The sequence below is a fragment of the Nomascus leucogenys genome, chromosome 13, assembly GCF_006542625.1.
Source record: "Nomascus leucogenys isolate Asia chromosome 13, Asia_NLE_v1, whole genome shotgun sequence".
Taxonomy (NCBI): Eukaryota; Metazoa; Chordata; class Mammalia; order Primates; family Hylobatidae; genus Nomascus; species Nomascus leucogenys.
The window spans coordinates 64246840-64268293 of record NC_044393.1 but is presented as its reverse complement, the minus strand read 5'-3'; the positions used below and the strand labels follow the sequence as shown (position 1 = coordinate 64268293).

At 36.6% G+C, this 21454-nt stretch overlaps 1 long non-coding RNA gene across 1 annotated transcript in view; it reads left to right on the top strand.

Annotated features, from left to right (window-relative positions):
* The first annotated feature begins 562 nt into the window (after positions 1–562).
* The window catches only part of LOC105740763, a 120828-nt gene continuing 99936 nt past the window's right edge, over positions 563–21454 (top strand). The window contains exon 1 of the long non-coding RNA XR_001116843.2: positions 563–735. This is a non-coding gene — a long non-coding RNA (uncharacterized LOC105740763). The remainder of the gene's footprint in view (positions 736–21454) is intronic.

The following is a 21454-nucleotide window of genomic DNA, read 5'->3' as shown; positions in this document are numbered from 1 at the left end:
AATATGCCCCCAAACAGCAAACCAGGTTTTATGTAAGTCACTTTTCAAGTTAGCTAAGATTTTGTCAATCATTTAATGGGTTTTAGCTTAGGGATAAATTTGAAGCTGTTATTTTTCTGATGAATCCAGCAATAGGAAAATGTATGCTGAGGGAAGGAAAGAAACTGGAAAATTCAGCTAACTTAATAGAAATCTAACATTTGCTATTGCATTGAATAATTACATTTTTCAGATCCCTTTGAAGATGAAAGGTTTTGTATTAAAATTTTTTATTACCAGGCTATCATGAAAAAACAAATCCCTACAATGTCTGTGCATTTCTTGTTTTAAAATACGCAAGTGATCTGTTGCCTATCTTTATAACAGTGGTTTCTGTTCCAAAGAGCCTTAATCTGGAAAATATATGACATGAACTTAAACAACTGAGAATATTTAAAAATGAGCTATTCAAAAAAAAAAACACGCTATTGATACTGTTAGACGTTATGGTACTTTGTCCACTTAACAGAGAGAAAGACAGTGTTATGTTGTGTATAGCTATGGTAACTTAGGCAGATGACTCACTCAAAGCCTTTGTTACACTATTTATGACTCACACTTAGTAATGCTCACCCAATTACCTTTCCTAGTATATCTTCATCTTGTTAAAGTGTATGAGAATTGCTTTGGAGAGTCTAATAAGTCCAAATGAGCATTAAAAAGGAGAGAGAGTGGGAGAAGTATCTCTTGAGAAAGGTGAGCCCTTCCTATAAACTCTGGGTTTTATGATGGGCTTGCAAGCAGTACTAGAATCTGGTGTAACACACGATGACCAGATCTACTTTGTATTCAGGGAAGTCAATGAGTTCTCTAAGTGGCATGAAGTGAAGTACACCCACATAGTTTCTGAGTACATCAGTTCTTCGGTGTACATTAAGCCTTACCAGATTTATCCACAGAGGTTGGCTGTTTGCCAGAATTCAGATTCTGTTCTGTTGTGCAGTGGGCTGAGTATTCCCAGGTGCCAGCAGAGTTTTATGCCTAGTCCTTATTTACAGTTTTTCTTAGGATTGCTTTGAAGTGTGAACAATCAAGTTGCAGCATGCTGTAAAGTTCTTTCCACATGAGCCCTTTATTTCATTTTCTGTTACAGCTCTGAAGCCCTCTCAAAACAGAAGTATTTATCTACAACTATTAAAAGCATTTGGGATGATAAATTCCTTATAAATACCTTGTACATAATTTTATTCTCTTTATGAATAAGACAAAAATAGAAACAGCCAATTGTATTCTTTCTCTACTACTTCTCCTTAAAAGTAGTAGTATTTAGCAAGGCGTTTGACTATTAATTATTAAAATGTATAAAATATTCTGTGGCTTAATAATACCTACAAGATGGGGCTTGCAAACACCTTGTGTATAATCACAATTGCGTATTATTTGGAATTCCTAACAAAGCTTCTAATATTGATATGATAACTAACTAATTTTAGAACTAAATATCACCTTTTGGGAAAGGAAGTACCTATCATAGCCTGCATACAAACCATGCCTAACATCCTTTTTCCTAACCACTATCATTTTCAGATATTCCAAACTAAATGCAGATTTTTTGTTTCCAAGCTCTATATTACCTTCAGATCAAAAGCTCTGACTTGAATTGTATGCAAGGAGGACAAAAAGCAGCCCAGCTCCCCAATACTCTTTCCAAACACCACTCGGAGGTGACCAAAGGCTCAGCATCTGTGGACAGCCATTTGGAAAGCCTAGTGGGGTGAAACAGGCAGCACCAGCAAAAAATGGAAATAAGGGGCTCCCCTAGAAGCTGGGTAATGAATAAGTTTTTCAAATTTATAAAGAACTTGGCATTTCCATTTAAAAGATGCTTTATGCTAGATACATTTTATCTTTTTTAACCCTGGATTTTGTGCTTGTTTGCCAAAAAATCACAGTCTACGTTGTGAGAACAGTACTCAAAAATAGAAGTGGTCTAGTAAGTGGTGGAGACCAGTGAGTTGGATAACCACATTAAAGGGTTGCACCTCTGTGTTATGCTCTTCCAATTTGCAGCTCTAACAAACTTTGATTTATGGTGCCAAGAGGGCCCTGTGTGGATGACTTCTGCTCCTTTCAGAACTTTTAATCTTTATTTTTAAATGTCACAATTCTAAATGATTTTTTCGGAGTTAGCCCCAGATAATGATTCCTGGGAAGACCGCGGCGATGATCCTGAGCCCACTTGCACTTGTGGTTGATGGCACATTAAGCAATAATGCTGATAACGTGCAGCGATCAGTACCTATAGCATTTTCACCTGACCTCAAAATGAGGCTAATGCAGAAGACAAATAGAAGGGAAGCACATGCCCCATTTTTTCATCAGGCTGTTACATAAATAACAGATAAACATGCTTCTGTTCAAACCACATCAGAGCGGAAGAAAATGCTGCCAACTTCAAGCCATCAAAGACTTAAAAATGCTGTTGTCAAATCAATTTTTTACAGCAGACTGACCTGTTCGCAGACCATTTTTAATAGCAGAAGAGTTTAGGACTTGGGCTTGGAGTGCGCAAGTGATTGCCAAATGACATTTCAGATGTAAAATTTCAGTCTGCAGCCTTTCCCTCGCTTGCGCCCCATCCACCCCGACATCCATACACATGCACACACGCCCCATCAACTTCCACTGACATTTCTTCATTACCATGAAAAAGCTCGGGCAGTCTTGGGGGATTTTGCAAAGCATCATTCCTCTTTTATACCCAGGCTCTCACTGATACCTCTACAAATGGTTTTCAAAATTTTATGCCCCAACAGGAGGTAGGGTTTGAGTTTTTAAAGTTGTAGAGACAGTGGCTTCTAAGTTTATCCCTTTGACTTCTCTGGCCATTATTACCCACCTAGTGCGTCCTCATCTCAGGAGCTAAAATGCCAAGTGACCTTTTTGGGTGAATGGTTACAAAAACGCATGGGTACATTTAATAGGAAGAAATGTGGACTCAATAACATGGTGTGAGAAGATTGTCAGGAGTGTGTTCTTTTTTTTTTTTTCCTTAACCCAAACACTGCCTCTGTAGATTTTTTTGAATGTTCAAGTTACACCTTCCTCTTCAAATGATAAAAGAATTCAGTGTGAAATTTGCTTTCATAAACTTTTGTGAAAGGTTCTGTCGTTCTCATATAATACTTCAGGAGTATATATAGAGAACACATTCAGCTGTCTCCCTTGATGCCTTAATGATTGAATCAGAGGAAAGGGCTATATGGGTTTCGTTCTTATTTCTTACTCAATTCTCTCCTCTGTACCATATGAACTTGGATTATATGGACATCACCTTCTTCAGTAAAAATAAAAGCATGGAGTTATTTTTATTATAAAATTTAGTACCATGGCAGCCAGTGAAAGTGTAGCCCACAGAAATTTGCCATTAGAAAATCCGGAATCTTATAAAATGAGAACACTATACTGAGGAGTTCAAGTGGCAAATAGGGATGGTGTTTTTTCAGTTCAACATCCAAATCTGTTAGGATGTGGGATAAGCACTTTGCTGAAAATATTTTTACTTACTTTCAAGACATGAGAGGCCAGGTCAGAATCACATGACATATAAAGAAAACCCTAGGTTAGCCTAAAGCTGCCTCCTTTCATATTTTAAGTTCAGCCTAAAAGTTTCTCCGTATGGAGTGAACTGATACCTAACTGGATATGTAAACCAACTAACCAATTCTTGTGTCAATCTCTGAATTTTGGCCAATTAAAGGTGACCAACTGTTCAAACAATATTCAAATAAGGCAAATACTGAACTGTAACCAATCCACTGTTTCTGTACCTCAGTTCTGTTTTCTGTGCATCAATTTCCTATTTCTGTCCATAAATCTTCAACCATGTGGCTGCACTGGAGTCTCTCTGAGCCTACTCTGGCTCAGGAGGCTGTCCAATTTGTGAATCATTCTTTGCTCAATTAAACTCTGTTAAATTTAATATAAGGTTTTCCTTTTAACATCATATCATGACAGTATCAGCATTTCCATTAAAAGACATTTTCCCCTTGTAGGATGTATTAATGTCTAGTAAAAAATGGAGATATATAAAAGTTAGCACATAGTCTTGCAACTGTATTTGTTGCTGAAAAGTTGTCTTGGCTGTTTCTAAATGATAGTATTTCAACCACAGAAAAAGTTTTCTTTTTTTTGCTATTTTATTTTTTATTTCTGGCCTCATACGACTCAAGAACAGCTTCATTTTCAACCATTAGCCCATGATGTTGGCTGGTGCGTTTAGGCAATTTGGGGATAAAAATAAAATGACCAAGTTATTTTGTTTGGAAAAGCAGCTTCTGCACATTTGCTGTATTTTTTTCAATAAATATTTCATAACTCTTTTTAAAACACGGCCTTATCCTTTAGCACATATGGGAGGCAGCTAAATCTAAATCAAGTAGATGTTCTAGAGCTCAGATTCCATCACTCAGGACCCAAATCTACTTTTCTGAACTAGCTCAATACAGAGATAGGCATGACAATCCCCTTAATATCAGAAATTACTAACGGACATTTTACATTTTAAAACATTAAATTATTGTGTATTCTATATATCATGCTTCAGGGAAGGGCTGAAATGCCTCTGTTTTGCTGGCTGGGTTATGTCTCTCAGTTTCTGTTCCACTAAGCCATACTTCCAAATTATTGGACCAGTCTATCCACCTGGCAGTAAAACACATCATTCTTGTCTTTCTAGATTGAGCCAACCTAGGAAGATAGGGCACATGTACAGAAGAATTTTTTAAAAAAGAAAAAAAAGTGTGTGTGTGTGTGTGCACGCATGTATATATAGAGATAAATATAGTAAAATGTTAAATTCTAGTGTTTCTGACTAAAGAGTACACAGTGATTATTTGCACTATTCTTGCAATATTTCTGTAAATTTGAAATTATTCCAAAATAAACATTAAAAATATAAAAAATAAAAATAAAAAAGAATGAGAATCAAACTCCAATGATAATAAAATATGCTTTCTGAAAGTATCAAATAAAAATTGCAACAGCCAGAATTAAACAAAGAAAGAAGGCTTTACTCAAGATTGCTGCAATAGGGGTCAAGAATATTGCAACTGAAGAGACTAAACTCAACTCCATTGAAACAAGATGGGAAGGTTTTTAAGCACTGAAGCGAGGTCTCAGGAAAGTACCTCTGAGGGGAGGTTTGTCAATGTGATTAGGCCGTTTGTGTTTGCTAACTGGCAATTATCACTTAGGAAAGTTAACTTCCTGCCCTCTTACTGGGAATGGGGGTAGGGACCTTATCTTTCCTGATGATTTCATTTCAAAGGGATGGCTCCCAGGTCTTTGAGAAAAACTTTCCTAGGTAGTAAAACTGGCAAGAGGCTGAGAGAAGATTTGCATCTCAAAGGGACAGAGAAAGAATTTGCAACGACAAGCTTTCTAAAGTAAATACTCTAAGAAAAGGGTGATCAGGGGCTTATAGGCAGGAAGACATTTGTCTGAAGTGTGGTCAAGCTGAGGAGAATGTTAAGGCCTTCTTGGGCTTAACAGAAGTCAAATGTATTTGCCTGTTTTGCAAAGATGATAATAAGTTTGTCAAAAGCCATACTAATCTTGAGGGAAGAAAATCAAAGATTCAGTAGTGAATCTTAAAAGATTTTCAAGTTTCTATCCATTTGTATTAGTATGTCCCTCAAACCCACAAGTTCCCTTCCTTTCTCTAGCAGGCTTAGATGTAGAGGAGAAAGGTGAACACGAGGAGTACTTTGAGTTTCTGCTGTAACACTTGTTTATTTCAAATGGCAATTTCTGCTTCTGTCTCTGGCAATCCCACCCTGTATGATGCTGACCTCACCTGGGCTAACACATAGGCGATTATAGCTTTATTATTCTTCAGCAAAGACAATCAAGTACTTTTGGTTTATATCCTCTCCCCAGGGACCTGACACAAAGACACTCCGCAGAGCCTGAGCCAAGAAAATATTTGGGAGCCAGCACAGTTAAAACTGTACATCTTTCAAGAGACACTTCGAACTAATATCCCTGAAAATCCATCAAAAGCCTTCCACTCTATCACCTGTAAATCTGAGGTCTCTTGTTTCCTTTTTTTAATGCACTATCCGACTGCTAACAATTTTACTCGATCTACTAGCTCTACCAATACCTTTATTAAAAAGCATCAAGTACCTTCAGCTACCTCACAACTACAGAGTTTTTGTTTTGATATTGTCACCCTTAGCCTTTGGACAGAATTCACCACCTGTTTAGAAACCAGCTCTTCTTTGAGGCTTTTTCTCCTCCTTGGCGTCTACGATCATGTGCCTTTCTGGTTCTCTTCCTGCTTCCCTATTCTTTTGATGTCTGTCATGGACCCTACTTTCTAGGTTTATGCCCTAAAGGTAGGAATACCCCAAGGTTCTGTCTTCACCTTCCTCTGGTCTTGATCTACACCTTCTTGTTGGGTTAGTTTGTCCACTTCCATTGTTTCAACTACAACCTTTCTGCTGATGACTGTAACTACTATTTTCATGCTGATGATGGAAACTACCACTTTTATGGTGTTGCAAGTCAAACTGTCTTCAGTTTCTGTCTTTCTCCCTCAGTTCTAAACGCTAGCTGTCTCTTAGACAAGAGAACCTAAAATTCTGCTAACACTTCAAACTGAACATATACAAAACCCAATTAGACCATTTTCACCCCTCCACACCTGCCTCTCACCTCATATTCTCCAGTCTACATGTAACATTCTATTCAAGTTTCTCTGATAGGGCTGCACCTGTCTTTCTACTTTCGCCCCGTGTGAACTGCTCCAGCCCTGCCAGATGATCGCCCATGCTCCAATTGTACTGTGCTCTTTCCTTTCACACTCTTGATGTTTGTTCCATGCTGAGCACTTACACCCAGGGGTTGAAATGATACATTTTATTCCTGGTCCAGGGATTTAAACTGCTTCCCAATTTCTCTGATTATAATTAATATCTATTCAGCACAACATTGCTTCTATCCTTTATAACACAACATTTTTCTTTGTGTTATTATTTTTTTTATGTACATGGCTATCTCTTTCACCAAATGAAAAATTTCTTGATAGCAGAGTCTACATCCTACTCTTGTTTTTATCCTTACAACTGTCTTTCATAGAGTGGGTCTTCAGGGCATGTGTGTTAAATTAAATAGAGCATTTTCCATAGGCAATTTGAATCTGTTCTGAAACCCTCATGAAGGTCTAAATAAATAGGCTGTAGATACTAGAGAGCTGAAAATTAAACAGACCCACCAGATCTGTTGATTGGGTGGGGTTTGGGGACTGATAACTGTATATCAGTACATTTTCTGATATTTTGAACTGCTCTTATTCTGCTGACACTAGTAACTTAATAGTTTATGTTTCACGTTATAAACCTCTAAGAGAGAGGAGGTGAGAAAAGCACTCTGCAATCTCTCCTGGTCAAAGGAAAATGCCCAGCTATCCTAAGATTAGTTTTCAAAGCCCATTTAAAAGATGTAGCCAGTGTAACAAAAATGTATTCATAAATGCTTTACCCAGTTGGCTCTAAGTAGATACAACTCATGGGAAGGGCTGCCCTCTCTTTTCACGTGGAAATATGTGGCAGAGAAGAAAATTAGCAAAGTAATGTCACAGAAGTATCTCCTCTCAAATACGAGCAAACATGACCAACGTTCAAGGTAGTTTTGGAAGGCTTATTCCAGTCTGGCTGGATCACACAGGAGTGACATCATCACCCACTGGAAAACATGGGATGAATTACCATGGAATATTATAATCTGAAGTGGCTCGCAAAAGCTCTACCATTACCAGTGCAGGAAACTTGTCTCAAATATAGCACACTTTAGGAGCCACAGATTTTCCTTCCTTTTGGGAAAAATGTAGATATAAGTACTGGTTAATCTTAGAAGCTGATAATTATAATTCTTGCCCAAGTAAAAGTGCAGTTCTAAAGCAAATAATACTCTTCCTAAAGAAACAGGATGTAGTTAATAATAGCTTCTTTTTATTGAACACCCACCATGGGCCAGATGCTTTATCTACATTTGTGTTTATTTTTACAATAGCCCAGCAAAGTAAGTATAATTATCTCCATTTTATTTTTGTGGGAACTGAGGCTTACAGAGCAAAATAATGGGTACACAACAAATTTGAACTTAAACTCAGGTTTTTCTGACTCCAGATTTTATGCCTGTTCAAATCTATTTTGCTGTCATAATAGAAATGCATCAAGGTACTGAAGGATTATTTTCAAGATAAGATGTGAACCTGCTGCTGTCACTTAAAGCTCTCCAATTCTTATAGATGTAAAATGGAGATACATCCAAAAAAGATTTAGAAAAAATAACGCACTGGAAAGTATCAAAGATAGGACAACTGCCTTGTTCTTCTTGGACTTCGTAAGATACCAATGTTGGTTAGGATGAACTCAGGACAAGTCCAGCCTATGAGAGCCAGAACCAATGGTCAAGTTATCTACTTAACATTGTTTCTCCTCTCTGAAAACCTGGAGATGTCAATGCTATGGTAGGCCTGCCTAGGCCTATCCTATTTCTAATTACACTGACAGAGGTAATAAGTTTTAACCTTTTCCGTGTATCTCAAGCAGCCCCTGACCCCTTGAAAGCAACATGTGACTGACTTTTGGAATGTTATGCAAAGAAAGGTCTGAAAAGAATGTGCTGCTTCCTTAACCAGTCCCCTTATCCCTGAAGAGTTCATAAAACTACTAGATTACAGTTTGTCTAATGTGTGGCCGCCAGGTGTGACAAGTATTTTTTCATAGCCCCTCCTTCCTGGGTGACCATTCTTTCCTTATGACTCCCTCTCTGCATGAGAGATCATCCCTGTGGCTCTTGGCATCGTTTCCTTGACTTGTCCTTCTTTCAAGAACTCCTGTGATCATCTATAATGCTCCAATTCATGATCCACATTCTCACCTGGAAATTAAAACTTGACAACTTTTAGAAGTATTTTTTGCAGATAAACTAACTTGACTTACCACAGACCAGACACCCCAAATATTGAAATTAGCTTATTCTGGATTTGAGTTTGCCCAACTTTACATATACTTAGGACACTGGAAGGTCAAAAATTGATCTCTCCTATTCAAGTCCTATAAAAAATAATTGTCTACCACCTATGTTAATTTCCAATTTTTTTGGCCCAGGCTCTTTCTCTGTCTTCATCCCTCATATACTATAGCACAATTTCCTTGGGATATAAATTAATATATTTGATATATATTTAATGATTTTCATTTATCAAAAATTATTTTCTGGTATCTCTTAATCACTACCAGCATTCATTTTATTTTTCAGTTTTTATAAACCCATGCAAAATTTTTTAAAAAGAACTTAGATTTTACAACCTCTGAAATAATTCATTATCAATTGGACAACAATTTGAAAACAAGTGAATTAGGATCTGTATTCTAAATTCCTCAAACTCCTTTTTTTTTTTTTGCTTAGGCTAATTAAAAATTTCATAAAAGCTATATGATAACTTGTGACTTGGATTAAAATGATTAATCAGTCCCCTAGTATTGCAGGAATTACAAATTTTGGCTTGGAAAAGCATAAAACATTCTTAGAAAAGAAAAAGTATAGAATACAAGGAAAACAATGATCAAAATGTTTGCATGGATTAATCATGCTTTTAAATTAGGAAGACAGGACAGGGTGGGGAGAGTTTCCAACATCGTTTCGCTGAATTAAAACTAAAATATTTATAGTTATAGAAGCAGTGACATCAGTTTATCTGGATTTCTAACTAAATTTCAGAAAGCGCCAAAAAGGCAAATAGGTGTCCAGTAGTGAAGAGTTCCTTAAATCAGTTCTTAGATCAGATGCACTGGATCACCATCCAAATTTGTTAAAACTTGCGAGAGCTCACAGTTTATAAAGTGTTTTTCACAGTGCCTACAGAACATGAGGCAACAGTAAATCATGTTCCCGTCTCTCTTATCCTTCATACTTCCTGCTGTGCATGAGTGTGTGTGTGTGTCTGTGTGTGTCGGGGGAGTGGGCATTTCTCGCTGCCCCAGTATGTGGAGAGCCTTTCTTTAGTTTCTTGCTTTTGTTTTGTTTAGTTTGCCCTAGAAATTAAATGTCCACATTAATATTGTACAGTTTCCACTGGCGATAAAACTCTTCTTCAAGGAATAAGCATCCTTTGGGAGTGTGGAAGCTATAGAACATAGATCAACAATCATGCACACACAAAACACCCTCAGAAATGATGTAAGTTTAAGGAAATATTGTAAATAGAAAGATATGACTTCATTAAAGAATACTGGAAGTACTCATTTTTCAGGAATTTAGCTCTCCATAATTCTTTTATTTCTTTCACAAATTGGATAATTAATGTGAGTTAGTCAAAATCCTCTATGGTTACAATCTCTGTGATTCTTTAATATTATAACTCTATGGGCTCATTTCTCATTTTCCTCCATACCTCATTTAAGGCTTGAAATCAGTGGGAATTACCTTAGGCAAGATGAATTAGAGACTATCTGCCTAATCACTTAAGGCAGACTGTCAATTTTTAGAAATTATTAAATACATCTACACCGTCATATGAAAATGTGAGTTTTCATGGAAACCCACATTCTTATATTTCTAATACAGATAAGAAAATTCTTTTTAAAAACTTAAAGCCTCATAGGATCATAGAATTTTGAAACTAAGAGTTTTACAAATTATTTATTACTCATTTATACAAAAAATGTTATGGGAACTTTATGGGCCAAAAACATAACCTCTCTGTCAAGTTATTTAAACGTTCCAGGCCTCAGTTTCTCGGTTGGTTGAATGAGAAAGGTGAAAAGGAGACATCTCATGCAACTCCAAGCTGTAATATTCCACAGTTCTGGGCTGGTAACTTGTCAAAAGTAACCTAGCTAATTAGTGGCACAGCCAAGGCTACACTCCAGAAGCTGGAATTTCCTGGTTACTCCTCTCCTGTCCTTTGCCCTATAATACACTAAGCTTCTAAATTAAAAATAATTTTTTAATTCTAAAAATGCTGTCCTATGTCTATAAAAGGTCATGTCCAGCTCTGTAACTTAGCTTGAATAGTTACATATGAGCTCTAACAATTAAATGGCAAACATTGCATATTATGTCTAAAAATTCAAAAGCTAAACTAATACTAGGTTAAGCTATGTACAATTCATATTTTCTTTCCTTATTGGTTTTACAAATGGCATTTGGATATTACTTATAAATCCCAACCCTTCAAGTACAAATCTAGTAGAGTTTGAGGCTTATAGACATCTCAGGTGCTTCTGGGCTCAGGTCAGGGAGCACTTTGCATGCCAGCATATTGAAGCCTTCCTTTATATTGTTACCAAATTGAAAGCTTGCTGGTGAACATGAGACACAACCCTTGAAAGAGGAAACTCTCTTCAATGCAGCTTGAGCCATATGCCATCCAATTGTCTTACGGGCAGTAGTGGGTCCCCTTTTTTCCAAGTGTGTAGAGAAAAGCATCATGTCTTTTGTGGCACCAGCCTGCCAGGCCCAGAGCCTTCTCCTTCAAGTGCCTCATTCAGTTTCCAAGTTGGCTGAATAAGGCATTTTACTGATGTTAACAGAGGGACAGACATATATGGAGACAGTCAGCAGTCCAATCACTGCATTCTAAGAATAATTCTATCAGTGTCATCCTGTTCCATACAAATACCTCTCAAACTCATGACAGACTTACATATATGGTAGTGTAGCATAGTGGTTAGGGTTTAGCCTCTGGGGGTGGACCAACTCCACTTAAATCCTGAATCTGCCACTAGTTGAGTGTCCTTGGAAGCAAATCGCATGACCTTCTGGGAAATTCATTTCTGCATATGCAAAATTGTGATATTAGAATCCACCTCACAGGGCTGTTGTAAGATTAAAGGATTTAGTTTTTGTAGGCTGTTTAGAACAGGTTTTGTTAGTTTTTATCATTAATGTTTTCTATATTGAATATTTTTCTATTGTTCCAGTTACCAGTGCTGTCATCCTCACACACTCTCACATCTAAAACTTAACATGTCTTCGCAGTTCCACCTCAACAATATCTTGTTAATGCAGCCCTTTCTTTATACTGCAGCTGTCTTGTATAGTTCTGTCTGTATTACTCTGGTGGAATTCATTATATACTATACTCCTTTGTATTGCTCACTGCTCATTCTTTTCTTTCATGTTTTCATTTTTGGGTTTCCCCTTGAGTTCTTTTCTTACTCTTCTTTGTATTCTTTTCTGCACTTAGTATTGATAACATGTGGTACATAATAATGTGTAATCAATATTTATTAACCAGAGGTCCGTTTCTTTTATTTATTTATTCAAAATTCAAAATAGGTACATTATTAGTACCTATTACATAATAGACATCGGGTAAAATAACTGCAATACACCATGAAAAAAATTACAATAAAATCATGAGGAATTATACTGGCAGAAAGGAAGCAGCAATAACTCTGCTTGCAAGAGCCAGAAAAAGAATTGCAAAGTATATTCTTCAATGGGATATTGAAGGATAACTAGGAGGTTTCCAGATTTATGGAGAGTAGTAGGATAAACAAAGAGAAAGAAATATGCTTATTGGCTTAGAGCTGTGAAATAGTATGGGGGAACTTAGAGGAATCATCAGGTAATGGAAGAAATGATGCTGGATAAGTAATAAGTTAATCTTAATTGAGAGCTTCATAAGTTTTCAAGCACTCTGTGTGCATTATTTCTGATGCTCACAGTGGCCCTAAATGATATATTAACCCAGTTTTATGGATGAATGAAGTGAAGCTCAGAAGAGTAATAGGTTTGATAATAAGCATGGGTAGAACTGGAATTCCAGCCCATTGGTCTCCATTACTGCATTGACTCTGTTGTCCAGCCCACTAATGTGTCATGAGCATGCAGATGCATGTATTTCACCTTGTAACAGAGAGAGAGAGAGAGAAAGAGAGAGAGAGAGAGATCTCAATGGAGAGTAAGGTCCCAGAAGAATCTCAGTATGCTAATAACAATTATAAAAAAGAAAAAAATTGTCCTATGCTTCAGATAGGCAAATTAACTTTAGATTCTAGATTTGATACAAATGATTGTTTAGTGCTTATAACATTCTAGCTACTTTCCTAGGATCCTTTCTATCAGTGACAAAAAGTCACACATATTCCTTACTTCAAATAACTTCAAGTCTTCTACAATAGATTCCTAGATAAATAATGAGGGAGACCTGTATTCTAATTTTATTCTGCTACCCACTTTGAATCAGCCAAAGGTTGACTTAAATATTATTAGGCCTACTTTTTTCATAAATGCATAAGGAATTGTAACCTGTATTGTAAAGATGAATGATTATTTCATTTTTTTACAAAGAAAAAAATTACAGAAACTGATGGATTTGCTTCAAAAGTAGTATAAGAAACTTATCAAGCTAGAAGTCTTTTTTTTTCAAGAATCCTAATCATCCTAACTACAGAAAAAATTCTAGAATATTATAGCATTTAAAATATTCAATAAATTGATAATAATCAGCACAAAGTAGCTTCTCTGTGTTATGCTAAGGGTAATCTGACTCAACCAGACAACAACAAATTCTGCTTAAATTAGAAGCTGCAAAGACATAGAACAGGTTTTGCTTTTTTCCAGAACTTTAGCTGAGTATAAGTTTTGGAGATATATGTCTGTGTTTATGAGTCTTTGAGTTATTCACTCATTCAACAAGATTTAAGGTGCCATACACTTCCAGATATCATCGACTACTAGTAAATGCTAATTAACAAGCAAGTAAACTGGAAAAATATCAAATGGAATACCTTAATGAGTGATAATACAGAGAAACAAATGGAATATTTGCTTAGTAATTTAAGTAAATGAATATTATTTTCTAATATAAATTGGTAGTGTATTCAATTAATATTTTTAAAGAAAAAAAACAGAAAAATACTTAGCATTTTACTACCACATTCAGAAAAATTGCAGGATTAGTTTGAAACTTTTAAAATCTTTAACCATTGAGTAATTTGAGTTTGACATATTTAATCACTGGACTATATATTAGAATGTATACTTCATGTATTGTTTTAAGTAACCTGGGCTAAGATGAGCTTCTCTAGACTTTTTAGGTCTTCATACACATTCTAGTCACCAATATTAAATCTTCATACTAAAATATCAGAAATAAATGCGATATTTTTTAAATCTCCAAAAAGGCTGTCTTGGATCTAGGTCAGGCAGTGAATACCCTGACACATGTGAATATACGTAGTAATTCCTTTCTCTGATTATAGCTAGACTCGCTCTTTTTTACTTTTGGGTCACAGTTATATCTTACATAATCCAGCAGAGGGTGCTTCCTTTTTAGGGTTGGATTAGAATTAAATATGATCGGCAAAAAGTTAAAATCTTTTCATATTTCATTTCCAGTGATTGATTAAATCAAATCCCCTTGTAGTTTAATATATTTTCAGAAGTTTCCTAAGGATAGTTATCTTCATGCAGCATCACGTTTTAACCAGCAATTACATAACAACAGTGTATGTGCACCTTTGACATGTTTACTGTCCTATTTTCTTTCTCAACTAGAAGTTATGATCCCTACTCAAAAGTTCCAGGTATATTCAACATAGGGACAGTTTTGTTTAACAGTACTCCTTCTACTCTGGGAATATATAAGAAGTGTTGCTGCCGTTCACAAAAACTATGTGTGTAAGTTGTGTGTGTCCACGTGTGTTTGGGAAGAAAAAACAGGAGCTTTCTTTGAGAGAATTCTCCGTAACAAAAGCATAGTTTCAGAGCATTCACAACATCATTGGTCATGCTAAGAGTAGATGAAAATGTGTAACCTCTTCTCAAGAGCTAAATGGCCAGTTTTCAAGGAATAGTTCATTTTCTTAAGTGTGTGGCCCTGAATTTCCCTGCTGCATAGGAGTAGTTCCTGAAATTGTCATCTCAGGAGGATCCTAGTATTTTTTTTTTTTTAATTCTTTTTCAGCAAGTCACCTAGCTCTGAAGTAGCTGGCCTTGCACAGAAGGTTCTGCTAAGGAATGCGAGATACTCAAAATGGCTTTGAATCACACTTCTCAGAAGAGACAACCACAGGCATTACAAAGGAGAAAGCTGGAGTAGTCTCAGCTATCAAGCTAGCTTCAAGAGATTTTTCCCTCCCATGGCTTTATGATAGTGCAGTCAAATTTAATAAATGGAGATTATATTTCCCTGAGTATCTTGCAAGCAGACAGATTTTGCTTTTGAATCCCCTTCCATCTCAAATTTTTACTGTTAAAAGTTGTACACCCGTATGGAAGACAGGCATTTCTGGAAATACAACATAGTAGGAAATCTGTATCTTTGAGTGCTGAACTAGCCCACACTAGAAGCAAAACGCAAAGCTAAGAAAATGAGCTGGTTTTGGTGAGCAAATGTTTTATATCTGCACACAAGAAAACTGAGGACAGCTCTAACTTTAAATCTCATTAGAAAGTGCTGTGATTAACTGCAGGAACTCACTGATTTTTCAAGTAATAGATGAACATGCCACAGTGAAATATTTCCCCTTTTTTATTTACGAAAGAGGATTTTTATGTGGACAGAAATCAAAACATTACTGAAGCACTGGTTGCCTAAGCTTAAATTCTTTCACATTAGCACAGATTATTATGTAACGTCAACATCTTCCATATTTTTGAATGGTTTTGAATGGTATAATCTGTAATATTTTGTGATTTCCCTTAAAATGGGTTGGTTTCTTCAGAAAGAATTATGTACCTACAACATCACGAAGTAATTAACTAGAGAACAAAACGTTTTTCTTTTGTTTCTGACAAAACTTGCTTCTAAGACACAAGCTACACATGCATTATTTTTAGGACCATCAGCCTTGCCCTGGATGATGATTTTGTTGTCAGAAATGTTTTTATTATTTTCTGCAATACCAAAAAGACCTGACAAAACATTAATAGGACAATTGAGATAAAATGTGCTATATGTTGTTATGTTGCTTTTATAAATATTTTGGATTTGCCAATGTGATAAATGACTTTGATAAATCATAATATTTCTACAACTAAAAATCATTAACATCTATTTTGACTGATATCTATGTTAGGTAAGAACTACAAATTATATTGTAGACAAATGACTTAGAAAATCATATGCAAACAATTCAAAATATACTTAATTAAAATGCATTTTAAAAGTCTTTAACTGAAATCAAAATAAAAGTGCATTTTTAAGAGTGTTGCCCCAATCCTTGGCTCACAGAATTTTATATATATATATATATATATATATATACACACAAGTATGCATATATATATAAAGTATGCACATATATATATACACAAGTATGCATATATTTATATATATATTTTAGATGGAGTCTAGCTCTGTCGCCCAGGCTGGAGAGTAGTGGCACGATCTTGGCTCACCGCAGCCTCTGCCTCCCAGGTTCAAGCGATTCTCCTGCCTCAGCCTCCCGAGTAGCTAGAATTACAGGTGCTGGCCACCACAGCCAGCTAATTATTGAATTTTTAGTAGAGACAGGATTTCACTGTGTTGGCCAGGCTGGTCTTGAACTCCTGACGTCGTGATCCGCCCACCTCGGCCTCCCAAAGAGCTGGCATTACAAGCATGAGCCACTGCACCCGGCCACAGAATTATATTAAACTTCACTATCACATTTTTCACTTCACAGCACATGCTATTCCCAAGTGTGAAACCTGTTATTATATAAGATGTGCTGCAAGAAGTGAGAGGAGTAAAAAAGGTAAAGAACCCAAAGAAAAGTTCCAAAAATTACAAACTGACAGCCTGCAAGCAGAGTTTGCCTCATTGACATATTTAATTAGCTTTTTGATGTTGACTAACATACTGCAATTTGGGAATTGGTTGTTGTGATGATATATGGCCCCCAAATATGTCTATGTCCTAATTGCCAACACCTGCAAATGTTGCCTTACATGGCAATAGGGATTTTGCAAATATGATTAAGGATTTTGAGATGGGAAGATCATCCTGGATTATCACGGTGGGTCTGATGTAATCAGAATGGTCTTTATGAGAGATGAGATGCCAGAGGAGTCAGAGTCAGACAGAAAGAGATGTGAAAACAGAGGCAGAGGGATGGAGAAAACTTTGAAGAAGTTACCCTGCTGGCTTTGAAGATACAAGAAAGGAGCCATGATCCAAAGGATGTAGGTAGCCTTTGGAATATGGCAAGGACAAGCAAATGGGTTCTCGCCTGGATCCTCTTGAAGGAGTAATCATCCTGCATACACATTTTAGACTTCTGACCTCTAGAACTGTTAAGAGAATACATTTATGTTGTTTTCAGTTGTTAAATGTGTGGAATTTTTTTATAGCAGCAATTGCAAACTAATACAGTTGCCTATAATTTATCAAACTTAGAAGATTTCACATACAGATTCAGAATTACTTGTTTTTCCTTCTGTTGAGAACTGGAAAATCTAGTGAGGGCTGAGTGTCACCATCTCCTCCTGTCAATGACTGGTTAAAGCAGTTCTCTTTAGAGGTTATGTCTTCTCTAGTCTACCAAGGCTATCAGACTCTGTTTTTAATCTGAAACCTCTGGTGGACATTTCAATTTGTGATCCCTGCTATGTATGGTCTTATATTTTGCATTTTACTTAATAGTCATCTCGTATTTAGCTTTTGAAAGAATTATATGTAATTATCCACTTTTTACAAATGGTATTCTATTAAACTATTTTTATTAGGCTATTCTCACATTGCTATAAAGAAATACCTGAGACTGGGTAATTTATAAAGAAAAGAGGTTTAATTGGCTCACATTTCTGCAGGTTGTACAGGAAGCATGGTGTTGGCCTCTTCTTGGCTTCTGGGGAGGCCTCAGGAGACTTACAATCATGGCAGAAGGCAAAGGGGGAGCAGACACATCACATGGCCAGAGCAAGAGTGAGAGAGGGAGCCAGGAGGTGCCATGTACTTTTCAACAACTAGATGTCATGAGAACAGCACCAAGGGGATGATGCTAAACCATTCAAGAGAGATATAATCTCATGATCCAACTACCTGCCTCCAACATTGGGGATTACAATTCAACATGAGATTTGGGCTACCACACATATCCAAACTATGTCACTATTGATCCTGAGATTAAGTAAATGAGAATATCATTTACTTAATCATTTTCCACCATCCGCCTCTGTTTGTCTTTAAACTTTTTGAAGATTTTCTCCTCTTGGTGAGCCACAATTACATTATTTGTAGCATAAGTACCCTACTGAATAAGCGAGATTCAGGAGTATCTGGATGCAATCAGTGTGTTCTTTTTCACTGCTAGCTATCTCATATGCTATTCTTTCATGAAATCTCAGGCACACTGGGCACTCCTACATACTAACATAGTTTCATATCCTAGATACTAAAAAGTCCAATGCAGGTTAATATTAAGCTTTCCCATTGCCCCTCAACTTTGGTTGGCTTTAAGCTGCAGTGAGGAAAAGCAGTATATGTGAGAAACAGGGTCAACTGTCCCTCCAGAGGCACTGAGTGAAGTCATTTCCTTCCTTTTCCAGCTTCTAGAGCTGCATGCATTGCATTCATCAGCTCATGGTCCCTTCCTGAACCCCCTTCTAAGCCAGCAGCTTAGCACGGCTTCAGTCCTAACACTGACTTCTTTAGCCGTATCTCCCTCTTCTTCCCTCTTACAGGGACACTGTGATAACATTATTTGGCCCACCTGGATAATCTCAGCTACTTTCATCTCAAATCCTTAACTTGATCACATCTGCAAAGTCCTTGCCATATAAAGTGGCATTCATAGGTACCAGGAATTAGGACATGGACATCCTTCAGGGCCACAATTCAGCAAACTGCATTCAGCCTGCAGAATTGAAGCCACAACAACAAAAAAGATTTTATGCTAATTGGAATTCTAACTACCAAATTGTATGGTCCTCATCCCACTACTCTTCTCTGTTGCATTTAAGATGGCTAACCACTTTTTCCTTCTTTAAACATTTTCTTTCATTGAATTTTGGATGCTTCTTTCCCATGGCTGTCTTTCTTTTCTGTCTCTTCTGATAGATTCCATTCTCTTTCACCCGACTTTTGACTCTGCATTTATCCCCACCCCATTCTCCTATTCTGCATTTATCTAAACCCATGTCTCCCATTGTCATAATTCCTAATGAGTCTCGAATCTATATTTCAAGCTCAAAGCTTTTTCACCTGTCTTTGCAACCACATTGTGGGCATTGTCCTCTGAAACTGATTGTTTCCAAAAACAAACCCATTATCTTGTCTAGTAAACTTGTCAGTCTTCTCCTATTTTTTTGTTTTCCTTCATTTTATTCCCATTGGCACTATCATTGTTTAGGGCCTTAATTTTCTTTTATACCGGAGCTGCTGTAGCAGCCCTTAATTGGTAGCCCCATCCCAGTCTTTTCTCACTCAAATCCATTTTTCACATCATGGCTAGATTAACATCTTTTTGGAGTGCAGTGGCACTATCTTGGCTCACTGAAACCTCCACCTCCTGAGTTCAACCAATTCTCCTGCCTCAGCCTCCCATGTAGTTGGGATCACAGGTGTGCGCCACCACCCCCACTAATTCATGTATTTTTAGTAGAAATAGGGTTTCGCCATGTTGGCCAGGCTGGTTTTGAACTCCTAACTTCAAGCGATCCATCTGCCTCAGCCTTCCAAAGTGCTAGGATGACAGGCGTGAGCTAGACTAACATAACATCTGACCTAGATTAACATTTCTAAAATTCGAAAGTAGTCATATAATTCCATATGCAAAAAAAAACCAAAAAAACAAAACAAAACAAAAAAAACTTAAGAGGCTGGGCACGGTGGTGGCTCATGCCTGTAATCCCACTACTTTGGGAGGCCGAGGCAAGCAGATCACCTGAGGTCAGGATTTCAAGACCAGCCTGACCAACACAGAGAAACCCCATCTCTACTAAAAATACAAAATTAGCCAGGCGCGATGGCCTGCGCCTGTAATCCCAGCTACTCCTCAGGCTTAGGCAGGAGAATTGCTCAAACCCGGGAGGTGGAGGTTGCAGTGAGCCAAGATGGCGCCATTGTACTCCAGCCTGGGCAACAAGAGTGAAACTCTTCTCAAAAAAACAAAAACAAAACAAACAAACAAACAAACAAAAAAACCTTAGATAACCCCCTCCACCACCAAGATAAATTTAGAACTTTGACCCTCACATTGAATGCCATTTTTAATCTGGCCCTGCTCTAACTCTTCATGTACTTTTATTATCACTTCTTTTCAACTCCCAGCCACACTAGATGAATCTATTTCCAGGAAACATCTTGCACTTTTAGACTGGCTGGTATTTGCTCTTTTTTTTTCTACGTTTTCCTAAATAACATTCTACTTAGATGAAACTCTCCTCATTTTTAAGGCACAACTTCAGTGTTCCTCCTTCCTCTGAAATCCTTTTTCTATTTTCCTATAGCACTTTTTACATATATTCATAATAATGAACACTGCTGTTTTTATATATCTGTATCTACCAAACCGTACGTTGTAAGCTAAGTTTCTTTAGAGCATAGTGTTTCATTCTTCTTAGTATTCCTAGTAGCAAGCATGGCTCCTATAATCAACATTGAGAATATGCATCTATGTAAGAAATACCTGAGTTTGACTGTTAAAGTTTTCTGTGTCTAAATATCTTTATTTATAAAATGGGGCAGTGTATAATAGTCCATACCTGCATTAACTCTTATGAAACATTTAGTACTGCCTGCCATGTAATAAGGAGTACAAAGTGTTAAATAAAAATAAATAAAAGCCGGGTGCAGTCATGGGTATCTATAGTACCAGCTATTTGGGGAAGCTGAGACAGGAGGATCACTTCAGGCCAGGAATTTGAGGCTGCAGTGAGCTATAATCAACCCTGTAAATAGTCACTGCACTCCAGCCTAGGCAATGTAATGAGACCTTGTGTCTAAAAAAATAAAAATTAAAAACAAAAATAAAATGGTTAATCTTCATAAAGTAAACAAGTGTTTGCTGAATTACATTAATTATTATATATAAAACAAAAATTTTAAAAAATTCATAAGAAACTTACTTAGCATTAAAAAAGGAAATAATTTAAGTATGCATGAAAAGGGTGAAATTATTCAGAAAGAGTAAACTTGTACAAGATGTTTTTGTCATGAGATAAGAAGAATAGAAATATGAGGGCATTTCTCATCTTGTTCCCCTGATGCTGACTCTTAGCACAGTTACCTCCAAAAAAATAAAAAATAAAAAAAATACACCTCTTCAGTTGAATTAAGTCCATGGGACCACAAAGCAAAATGAGAAATTATCCTTTTAATTAGCTTCAGTGAGTTTCAATTAAATTATTTTCTGAGAATTAATAATAGTGGAAGAATTTTCTAGGTCTCCCTTTTCAAAGAAACATTTAAGTCTCTTTAAAAATCAAAACCATTACCATGAAAATTTCTTGACCAGAATGAAGAATT